Genomic DNA, 12,916 nt, shown 5'->3' on the forward strand with positions numbered 1-12,916 from the left:
ACGGGCAATTTAGCATGGCCAATTCACCTGACCCGCATATCTTTGGACTGTGGGAGGAAACCGGAGCAAACCCACGCAGACACGGGGAGAATGTGCAAACTCCACACAGTCAGTCGCCTGAGTCGGGAATTGAGCCCTGGTCTCTGGCGCTGTGAGGCAGCAGTGCTAACCACTGTGCCACCGTGCCACCCACAAATAATTAAATAATTTGCATTTAAAAGCAAAAATGGGCTCACAAGAGAGTTAACAGATTAAATTTGATACATTGACACATAAACAGAGGGCAGGTGACTTAAAGCTTGATAACCGGTATAGGGTATCAGGAGTTAGATAGAGAGAGGTTTAGGGATGAAATTCCTGAACTTTGAACATAAAAATTGAAATCATGGCCACCAATGTCGATGTGATCAAATCAGGAATCTGCAGAGCCTAGAACTGGAAGAGCATAAATGTCTCAAAAGGTTGATAGCTGGAAAAGGCTGCAGAGCTGGGGAGGAGCAAAGTCCCGGGGGGATTTGAAAGCATGAATTTTGACATTGCGGTTTTGCAGGAACCAGGAGATAGTCCGGATCAGTCAGCACAGCAGGGATAGCTGAACAGGATGTTGTGGCAGTGAGAGAACAGACAGCCAAGTAGAGTGAACATGACAACTTCGGTAAGGTGCGAGTGGGCTGCTGGTGTGAGGTGAACTGCACTTCAGCAAAAATCCACATACCGAAGAACCCGGGGAATGAAAGGCTTGAAGAGTTGGGTGGGGGAGGGAGTTTTGTCAGATAAATGGGTGGCGGAAAATCCCGAGGAGTTGATATGTAACATGACACCTAATAGCCATCAGTAAACTCACTAAACGATATGACTTAGATGTTTGCTGAATGTACTGTCAAGTATAAAGTGAACGATCTCTTCCTCTGTAAGTTATGCTGATCTAAAATCTCTATTTGCTTGAGATAAGGAATGACTAGGAAGCTTCAATATATTCCATACTAATGTAGCATTGGTACCTTTTCTTCCTTTTTTATTCAGTAATGGGAAGTAGGTATCTCTCGAAGGACCAGCATTTATTGCCTGTCCTAATTGTCCTTTAATCTAAATGGTTTGTGAGGGCCATTAAGGATGTAATAGCACAAGAGCCGGTACAGAGGATGTTTGCCAGGATGTTCCCTAGGATGGGGATTTTGAGCTGTCAGGAGGGACTAGCTCGGCTTGGATTGTTTTCTTTAGAGCAGAGAAGATTAAAGGGGAAAATGTTTGAGGTGTATAAGATGATGAGGGATATGGACAGGGTGAACAGAGAGCTGTTGCTCCCCTTGGATATGGGACAAGTGCAGGAAATCAGGTTTTGTGCATTTTTAGTGGTAGTTATGTTCCTGCAGGTTTGATGGGCCAAAGGGCCTTTTCTGCATTGCATGAATCCATGAATCGTAGAATCCCATTAGGGTGGAAGCAGTCCAATCAGCCCAACAAGCCCACACCGATGCTCTGAAGATCCATTCCCCTACCACTCTACATTTACCAGTAGAAAGTGAGGACTGCAGATGCTGGAGTCAGAGTCGAGAGTGTGGTGCTGGAAAAGCACAACAGATCAGGCAGCATCTGAGGAGCAAGACAATCGACGTTTCGGGCATAAGACTTTGGCTTGAAGGGCTTATACCTGAAATGGCGATTCTCCTGCTTCTCGGATGCAGCCTGCCCTGCTGTGCTTTTCCAGCGCCACACTCTCCACTCCACATTTACCCCTGACTAATGCATCTAATCTACACATCCCTGAACTCTATGAGCAATTTAGCTTAGCTATTTCACCTAACCTGCAGTGTTGATCTACTAAGAGTATTCACATTGCTGTGGGTCCGGAGTCACACATAGATCAGACCAAGTAAGGATGACAAATTTCCCTTCCAAAAGGAAATTACTGAATTGGATTTTTTTTAACAAAAGCAAGTTGTCACCATTTCACTTTAACTTTATATTTTTATTGAATTCAAATTTGCATGTCACCAAAGACTCTTACAAGGTTTTATTGTTACACCATAGAAAACATCCTGTCCAGGTGCATCATTGCTTTGTCATAAAATCATAGACTCATAGAGATGTACAGCATGGAAACAGACCCTTCAGTCCAACCCGTCCATGCTGACCAGATATCCCAACCCAATCTAGTCCCACCTGCCAGCATCTGGCCCATATCCCTCCAAACCCTTCCTATTCATATACCCATCCAAATGCCTCTTAGATGTTGCAATTGTACCACATCCTCTGGCAGCTCATTCCATACATGTACCACCCTCTGCATGAAAAAGTTGCCCCTTAGGCCTCTTTTATATCTTTCCCCTCTCACCCTAAACCTATGCCCTCTAGTTCTGGACTCTCCGACCCCAGGGAAAAGATTTTGTCTATTTATCCTATTCAAGCCCCTCATAATTTTGTAAACCTCTATAAGGTCACCCCACAGCCTCTGACACTCCAGGGAAAACAACTGCTCTGCCCAAGACCACATGATAATTAAGAGAATTGTAAATGCAGCCCAGTCCATCACACAAACCAGCCGTCCATCCATTGACTCCGTCTACACTTACCACTGCCTCGGGAAAGCAACAACATAGTCAAAGACCTCTCCCACCCTAGTTGTACTCTCTTCCAACCTCTTCCATTGGGCAGCAGATACAAAAGTTTGAAAACATCTATTAATAGTTTAAGAACAGCTTCTTCCCCACTGTTTACAGCTTAATCAACAGACCTCTCATATATTAGAGTTGAACATTCTCTGCGCCTTCTCTATAGCCGTAACACTATGTCTTACATTCTCTTCTATTACATTGATGTTCTTATGTAAGGTATGGTTTGCCTGGTTGGCATGCAAAACAATACTTCTCACTGTACCTTGGTATATGTGACAATAACAAATTAAATCACACGTCTGGCATGGTGGGAGTTGAAACTACGCTCCAGGGCCACAATCTAGAGATTCTGGATTACTTATCCAGGGACAATACCACCACACCACTGAATACGGTCATAGCTGTATTCTGAAATGGAGTTGCCATCTTCTTAAAAGGAGCCCTCCACCTATAGTCACCAGGTTCATAGAATCCCTACAGTGTGGAAGCAGGCCCTTAGGCCTAAAAGTCCACAGTGACCCTCTGAAGAGTAACCCACCCAGATCCATTCTCCTACATTTACCCCTGACTAATGCACCCCCCCGAGCACTCTGGGCAATTCCACTTAATCTTCACATCTTTGGGGGGGAACCGGAGCAAACTCATGGATAATGTGCAAACTCCATACAGTCGGCCAAGGCTGGAATTGAACCCAAGTCCCTCGTGCTGTGAAGCAGCAGTGCTAGCCACTGAGCCACCCACTAAGTTCTGGATATTCGCTGCTTGAATCCTAGCAACGGTTTGGTAGAGCAAAACAATGACTAACAATGCTGAGTTTATGGAAATGCACCCTATGTCCATTTGGCCCATCACTAAGTGGCAGCTCTGAGAAAATCAATTCAGCAAACAGTATCTCACAGGAACAAACCAATTGCTTACCACCTCATGGTACTGTGTTACCAACATGTCGATGTCTCTGCACCACCTACATTCACAGAGTTTTGACGACTACACAAACTCATTAATGATTTGGATGAGGGGATTGAAGGATGGGTCATCAAGTTTGTAGATGGCACAAAGATTGGAGGTGTCTTTGACAGTATAGAGGGCTGTTATAGGCTGCAGAGGGACATTGACAGGATGCAGAGATGGGCTGAGAGGTGGCAGATGGAGTTCAACCTGGATAAATGCGAGGTGATGCATTTTGGAAGGTTGAATTTGAAAGCTGAGTACAGGATTAAGGATAGGATTCTTGGCACTGTGGAGGAACAGAGGGATCTTGGTGTGCAGATACACAGATCCCTTAAAATGGCCACCCAAGTGGACAGGGTTGTTAAGAAAGCATATGGTGTTTTGGCTTTCATTAACAGGGGGATTGAGTTTAAGAATCGTGAGATCTTGTTGCAGCTCTATAAAACTTTGCTCTTGGAATACTGCATCCAGTTCTGGTCGCCCTATTATAGAAAAGATGTGGATGCTTTGGAGAGGGTTCAGAGGAGGTTTACCAGGCTGCTGCCTGGACTGGAGGGCTTACCTTATGAAGAGAGGTTGACTGAGCTCGGACTTTTTTTCATTGGAGAAAAGGAGGTGTACGAGATAATGAGAGGCATAGAAAGAGTCGATAGCCAGTGACTACTTCCCAGGACATAAATGGCTAACACGAGGGGTCATAGTTTTAAGTTGGTTGGAGGAAAGTATAGAGGGGATGTCAGAGGTGGATTCTTTACACAGAGAGTCGTGGGAGCATGGAATGCGTTGCCAGCAGCAGTTGTGGAAGCGAGGTCATTGGGGACATTTAAGAGACTGCTGGACATGCATATGGGCACAGAAATCTGAGGGTGCATACATGAGGATCAATGGTCGGCACAACATCGTGGGCTGAAGGGCCTGTTCTGTGCTGTACTGTTCTGTGTTCTATGTTTATTTTATTTTAGTTTTATCAGAATACATAACAGTTACTAAATATTTAGTTTCCATTTACTTGAGTAAAAATTTGATGATGAACATTCCATACACCAAAAGTTAAATCACATCACGTCAAGTATTGTCCCATGGGATTATAAGCTTCTGGGGTGGCACAGTGGTTCAGTGGTTAGCACTGCTACCTCACAGCACCAGGGACCTGGGCTTTAATTCTCACCCTTGGGCAACTGTCTATGTGGTGTTTGTACATTCTCCCCGTGTCTGCATGGGTTTCTTCTGGGTGCTCTGGTTTCCTCCCACAGTCCAAAGATGTGCATGTGAGGATGGATTAGTCATGAGAAATGCAGAGATAAGATAGGGAGTATGAATCTGGGTGTGATGCTCTTTGGAGGCTCAGTGTGGACTCAATGGGCTGAGTGGCCTGCTTCCACACTGTAAGGATTCTGTGATTCTGGGCCTGGAGGCAGTAATTCAATTTGATTAATTGAGATCATAGGAGAGTTCTGAATGGGAAGGCCCAAACTCTACCTTTTCATCCTGATGTGCATTGAGGTGCCTAGGTGAACCTTAATGGCCACTGTAAGACCAATCCTAAAATTACTTCAGCTCGAAGAGGGAGGAGAAAGGGGTGGCTTACCAACTGTTTCACCAGGCTGTGTGTTTATGGGGTCAGTAGGATCCCTGAATGGATGTAAGTTTGCTTGCTGAACTAGAAGGTTCATTTTCAGACGTTTCATCATCACACTAGGTTACATCATCAGTGAGCTCCCGGTGAAGTACTAGTGGAAGTAACCCACTTTCTGTTTATGTGTTTAGGTTTTCTTGAGCTGGTGGTGTCATTTCCTGTGGTGATGTCATTTCCTGTTCTTTTTCTCAGAGGATCCTGTAATCTTCACTAACTTGTGGGCAACTTAAGGACTGGACTGAGCTGGACTGCTGAGAGCTGTCTCCCTGCTCTCATCTCAGATCCATCCACAATCACCTCAGTCTCTCCACACTGCACAGCCCAGAAGTTGCCTTAAACAGCATTGACCTTGCATGTGAGTGGTCTTCTGTCTCCAGGGTCTGGGTCTGTTTTCAAGGCAACAGCCTGCGTTGGGGGTGCTAAATATCAGAGGCAGGTTTTATCACTTTTGTAGGTCATGTGTTTCCCATTCTCTCATGATGGGAAAATCAGAATGCTAGAGTTAGTGGAATATCAAAGAGAAGACAACCTTGACATAATAGGTAGACAGTCACCAAATCAAAAGTGAAATGGGAATGGTGGATAATTAGCTTCTTAATCACTAAAGGAATTGTAAAGTGTCAGACTGTCAGGGAAATCATGGGCAAATAGTTACCGGACTCTCACATAGTGGATGTATAGCCAGAAAAAGAGGTCACCGCATTCCATTAGACTTCTGCAGAAATCAGTCTTCACAGAAGTACAATTACTAAATTGCCCAAAAGAGTGGATGCCACAGACAAATAGGCCAAAGGGAATTTGCTTCTGGATTACTGAGGAATTCAGGATAAGAGATGATGAGAGAATCTGTACGTAATGACCAGATAACAGCTAAGCTGACTGGACATATTGGTCAGATATTTACTGGGCTTTCAGGAAAGTATACTAAGGAAATTAGCTGATTTTTACTGTCCATCAGACACAATCCCATTTTGTTGCCAACATTGACCCTGGGCACTTACTGTCCTCTTTCTTATGTGAACCAATTAGATCCACCTTTTACTTGTATTAAATGAAGGTTCCTTCTGCCTGGATTAGTAGCTCATTGAGAAATTGAAAACTGCACAGGAATATTTGCAAGAAGGAGAAGGATTTTGGCCAAAGTTTGAGACAAATGTTCTCTTTCAGTGAACTTTAAAACTCTGTTAACAAATCATTCATCACACACATCGACAACATTTCAAAGTAAACTGTTGCATTGAGAGAATAAGGTGCAATATTTTACTCTGCTAACTTCAAATGACATATTACGGAGTATTTTAAGCACAGAAATGTACTAAGCTGACCAATCATTCCATGCCTTTATATAGGCTTAAAGAACCTCCTCCTCAATCCATTTTTATCTAACCCTATCACTTTCATTCTTCTCTCACGTATATATATATTTGATTCCCCTTAAATGTATATGGTAATAAAGCTGTTCCACTATAAACACAGCAATTGTTGGAAAAGCTCAGCAAGTCTGGCAGCAACTGTGGAGAGAAATCAGTTAACGCTTTGGGTTAAGTGACCCTTATCAGAAATTCTGCTGAGAAAGGGTCACTCGAGCCGAAATGTTAACTCTGATTTCTCTCCACAGCTGCCACCAGACCTGCTGTGCTTTTCCAACAATTTCTGGTCTTGTTTTCTGATTTACAGCATCCGCAGTTCTTTTGTTTTTTTTTCCAAATTTAGTATTGCTCAACGACTCCTTGAGTTAGTAAGTTACACATTCTGACTAAAGGATTTACTCCCTGTTTCACTGTGGGATTGTTAGTGAGTATCAAATACTCATGAATTTCATCCGGTTTCAACAACAATAGGGCAGGAGTTAGTGAAGGTGATGCAGGTTCGGGTTATTGATGGGAGAATGGGTTGGGCTGGGGGAAAATCCATTACCACCCTCACAGGAACACCTGAATCAACCAGGCGCTGAAGTGGGCAGTGTCAGGTCTCCAACTGAATATAAACATACAAACAAGGAATGGGAGTAGGCCATTCAGCCCTTCAAGCCCACTTTGCCATCCATTAAGACCATGGCTGATCTGATTTGGACCTCAGTTCTGCAGTCCCGCATACCCTTGATAGTTTTTGGTCATCAAGAATCCGCTTAACTCTGCCTGAAAACTGCCTTTTGAGGAAAGGAATTCCAAAGACTCGCAAAGCTCTGAAATTTAAGGTCTTTCCTTACCTCTGTCTAAAATGGGCGACCTCTTATTTTTAAACTTTGACAAAAACACGGCAGACGTTTTGAGGCTCAAGTAAGGTAGTATAGGCAGCTGCCAGCAAATCTGAATCAGAAGGGATCAGCACCAGAAAAACTGTACATCCAATTGCATTCCTGGACGCAAGGTGGGCTGTGGGTTGTGGGAAGGGGTTCACTGGCAAGGGATGGATAGAAGCTTGGCTTTCACATTATTGGGCCACAGAGAAAAGCCCTTTAGCCCATCAAGTCTGCCTAACAACCAACTAACTGTTCTAATCCCATTTTCCAGATATATGCCAGGCATGGTGGCTCTGTGGTTAGCACTGTGGCCTTACAGCATCAGAGACCCAGGTTCGATTCCAGCCTCGGGCAACTGTCTATGTGGAGTTTGCACATTCTCCCTGTGTCTGTGAGGGTTCCCTCTGGGTGCTCCACTTTCATCCTACTGTTGAAAGATGTGCAGGTCAGGTGAATTGGCCTTGATAAATTACCCATAGTGTTAGGTACATTAGTCGGGGGAAATGAGTCTGGGTGGGTTACTCTTCGGAGGGTCGAGGTTGACTTGTTGGGCCGAAGGGACTGTTTCTACACTGTAGGTAATCTAATCACAAGTGCACATCCAGACACTGTGCCACCTCACAAGTTATTGTGAGAAATAAAACCTCATGCTATAGTGGGTAGCATAAAGAATGTTGCCATTGGAAGATTTGGCTGGTTAATCTGATGAAGGGCTTATGCCCGAAACGTCGATTCTCCTGCTCCTTGGATGCTGCCTGACCTGCTGTGCTTTTCCAGCACCATGCTCGTGACTCTAAATGAAGCTGCACTAGAGTCAATAACTGTTCATGTGTGAATAAGAAGTGACAGACACCAGCCTCTGCAGCATTATTTCAGGGAGGTTATGCTTCAAATGTACAGAGCATTGGTGAGACTCTGTCTGGAGTACTGTGCACCATATTATTGAAGGAAGGATGTAAATGTATTAGAAGAAGCTCAGAAAGTGTCGACCAGATTAATACCTAGAATATAGTGAGCTATTAGGAAAATAGATGGCCTTCATTGCAAAAGGATTTGAGTTCACAAGTAGGGTGCTCCAGCCCGAAACGTCGATTTTCCTGCTCCTCGGATGCTCCCTGGCCTGCTATGCTTTTCCAGTGCCACACTTTCAACTTCACAAGTAGGGATGTCTTACAACAGTTTTCAGGGCCATGGTGAGACCACTCTTGAAGAATTGCTCTCCCTACCTAAGAAAGGATATACTTTCTGAGGGAGTGTAGTGGGGATTCAAATGGCTGATAGCAGGGATGGCACGACTGTCTTATGAGGAGAGATGGGTCAACTGGCCTTGTTCATTTGACTTAAGAAGGATGAGAGGAGACCTGACTGAAACATTTATAGGTAAAAACAATGACTGCAGATGCTGGAAACCAGATTCTGGATCAGTGGTGCTGGTAGAGCACAGCAGTTCAGGCAGCATCCAACGAGCAGCGAAATCAACATTTCGGGCAAAAGAATTAAGGTGAACAAAAGATTTAGGATCAGGATTAATACCAGGGTTAATATTAAGGTTAGGATCAGGGTTAGAGTTATGGTAATCAGAGTTAGGATCAGGATTAATATCAGGGTCAAGGTGAGGGTTAGGGTCAGGGTTAGAGTCAGGATTAAGGCCAGGGTCAGGATCAGGATTAAAGTCAGGATCAAGGTTAAGGTCAGGGTTAAGGTTACACTTCGGATTAGGGTCAGGGTATTGGTGAAGGTCAGGGTCAAGTTTAGGGTCAGGTTCAGTGTTAGGGTCTGGTTAGGGGTCAGGATCAGGGTTATGGTTAAGGTCAGGGTCAGGGCAATGTAAGAACAAAGAAAATTACAGCTCAGGAACAGGCCCTTCTTCCCCTCAAGCATACACCAATCCAAATGCTCTACCTAAACCTGTCACTTATTTTCTAAGGATCGGTAGCCCTCTGCTTCCTGGCCATTAATGTAGCTGTCTAGATACGTCATAAATAATACTATCGTGCCCAGCTCTACCACCTCCATTAGCCACATATTCCAGGCATCCAGCAGCCTCTGCATAAAGAACGTTACACACATAACTCCCCTAAACTTTTCCCCACTCAGTTTGAATTTTTGACCCCTAATAATTGAGTCCCCCACTCTGGGAAAAAGCTTCTTGCTATCCACCTTATCTTACCACTCGCGATTTTGTAGACCTCAGTCAGGTTCCCCAACAACCTCCATCTTTCTAAGGAAATTAATCCTAATCTACTCACTCCTCTTCATAGCTAGCACCCTCCATACCAGACAGCATCCTGGTGAACCTCCCTTGCACCTTCTCCAAAGCATCCACATCCTTTTGGTAATGTGGCGAACAGAGGTGTACTCAGAATTCCAAATGTGGCCAAACCAAAGTCCTATACAACTGTAACATAACCTGCCAACTCTTGTACTCAACGCCCTGTCCGATGAAGGAAAGCAAGCTGTATTGACCACTCTATTGACCTGTGTTGCCACCTTCTGGGTACTATGGATCTGAACACCCAGATCTCTCTGTACATTAATTTTCCCCAGAGCTTTTCCATTTACTGTATAGTTTGCTCCTGAATTGGATCATTTCGCATGTCGCATTTACCCAGATTGAATTCCATCTGCCATTTCTCTGCCCAACTCTCCAATTTATCCATATTCTGCTGCAGTCTCTGACAGTCCCCTTCACTATCTGCTACTCCACCAATCTTATGTCATCTGCAAATTTGCTATCCAGACCACCTATACCTCCCTCCAGGTCATTCATGTATATCACAAACAACAGTGGTCCCAGCACACTCCCTGTGGAACACCACTGTTCACAGCTTTCCATTTTGAGAAACTCCCTTCCACTACTACTCTCTGTCTCCCAGCCAGTTTTTGATCCATCTAGCTAGTACATCCTGGATCCTATGTGACTTCATGTTCTCCATCAGCCTACCATGGATAACCTTATCAAACACCTTACTAAAGTTCATTTACATCCCTTTCCTCATCAATCAACTTTGTCATTTCCTCAAAAAATTCTATTAAGTTGGTAAGGCATGACCTTCCCTGCACAAGCCATGTTGCCTATCACTGATAAGCCCATTTTCTTCCAAATATAAATAAATCCTATCCCTCAGAATCTTCTCCAGCAGCTTCCCTACCACTGACGTCAGGCTCACCGGTCTGTAATTACCTGGATCATCCCTGCATCCTTTCTTTAACAAGGGGTCAACATTAGCAATTCCCTAAACCTCCAGGACCTCGCCTGTATTCAAGGATGCTGCAAAAATCTCTGTTAAGGCCCCAGCTATTTCCTCTCCCTCAGTAACCTGGAATAGATCCCATTTGGACCTGGCACTTTTCCACCATGATACTTTTTAGAATACCCAACACTTCCTTCCTCCTTATACTGACTTGAGCTAAAGTAATGAAACACCTATCCCTACCCTTAATATCCGTCATGTCCCTCTTCTCGTTGAATACTGATGCAAAATACTCATTAAGAATCTCACCCATTTTCTCTGACTCCATGCATAACATCCCTCCTTTGTCCTTGAGTGGGCCAACACTTTCTCTAGTTATCTTCTTGCTCATTATATACGATGTAAAAGATTTGGGATTTTCCTTAACCCTGTTTGCTGAAGATATTTTATGTCCCCTTTTAACCCTCTTAATTCCTCATTTCAGATTGGAGCTACTTTCTTGATATTCTTCCAAAGCTTCATCTGTTTTCAGTTGCCTAGACCTCATATATGCTTCCTTTTTTCTCTTAGCTAGTCTCACATTTTCACTTCTCATCCATGGTTCCCTAATGTTGGCATTTCTATCCCTCATTGTCACAGGGACACATCTGTCCTACACTCTAATCAACCTCTCTTTAAAATCCTCCCACATATCAAATGTGGATTCACCTTCAATCAGCTGCTCCCACTCCACATTCTCCAGCTCCTGCCAAATTTTGCTATCGTTGCCCGATATTTATCACTTTTCCTTTAGGACCACAGACAACTTTGTCCATGAGTATTCTAAAAATTAGATTAGATTAGATTAGATTACTTACAGTGTGGAAACAGGCCCTTCAAGCCAACAAGTCCACACCGACCCGCCGAAGCGCAACCCACCCATACCCCTACATTTACCCCTTACCTAACACTATGGGCAATTTAGCATGGCCAATTCACCTGACCCGCACATCTTTGGACTGTGGGAGGAAACCGGAGCACCCGGAGAAAACCCACGCAGACACGGGGAGAACGTGCAAACTCCACACAGTCAGTCGCCTGAGGTGGGAATTGAACCCGGGTCTCAGGTGTTGTGAGGCAGCAGTGCTAACCACTGATCTCTATTCCCAAAGTAATTCCCGACCGAAACTTCAACCACCTTGCTGGGCTCATTCCCGAACACCAGGTCCAGTGTGGCGCCTTCCTGAGTTGGACTGTTTACATACTGCTCTACAAAACCCTCCTGGATGCTCCTTACAAATTCTGTTCTATCCAGACCACTAATACAAAGTGAATCCCAATCAATGTTTGGAAAATTAAAATCTCCCATCATCACCACCTGTTGCTCCGACACCTTTCTATATTCAGTTTCCATATTTGTCCCTCTATCTCATGCTCACTGTTGAGAGGCCTGTGGTACAGCCCCAACATTGTTATCACACCCTTCCTATTTCTGAGTTCTGTTGCCACACTGCTCCAGTCCTCCATAGTGCCCTCCTTCAGCACAGCTGTGATACCTTCTCTGATCAGTAATGCAATTCCTCCACCCCTTTTGCCTCCCTCTATATCCTGTCTGGAACATCTATATCCTGAGATACTTAGTTGCCAATCATGCCTGTCTCTCAACCAAGTCTCAGTAACATCAATAACATCATACTCCCAGGTGCTAATCCAAGCTCTACGTTCATGTGCCTTACCTACTACACTTTTCGCATTAAAACAAATGCACCTCAGACCACTAGTCCCTTTGCGTTCATCCTCTGCTCCCTGCCCACTCTTCCCCTTAGTCTCGCTGACTTCATTATCGAGTTCCTTACAAGTTTAAGTTACTACTTCCTTCCTGTCCACCAATCTCTTCATTTAGTTCCCACCCCCCTGCCGCATTGGTTTAAACCCTCCCCAACAGCATTAGCAAAAGCAACCCCAAGACATTGGTTCCAGTCCTGTCCAGGTGTAGACCATCCAATCTGTAATAGTCCCACCTCCCCCCAGAACCGGTCCAAATATCCCAAAAATCTGAACCCCTCCCACCTGCACAATCTCTCAAGCCACACATTCATCCTACCTATTCTTTCATTTCTACTCTGGTATTGGTGGCACGTGGCACTGGTAGCAATCCTGAGATTACTACCTCTAAGGACCTACTTTTGAACTTGGCTCCTTACTCCCTAAATTCTTCTTGTAGGACCTCATCCCACTTTTTACCTATATCATTAGTACCTACATGTAGCACGAGGACAGCTGGCCGGATTAGGATTTG

Source organism: Hemiscyllium ocellatum, chromosome 13 (assembly GCF_020745735.1).
Source record: "Hemiscyllium ocellatum isolate sHemOce1 chromosome 13, sHemOce1.pat.X.cur, whole genome shotgun sequence".
Taxonomy (NCBI): domain Eukaryota; kingdom Metazoa; phylum Chordata; class Chondrichthyes; order Orectolobiformes; family Hemiscylliidae; genus Hemiscyllium; species Hemiscyllium ocellatum.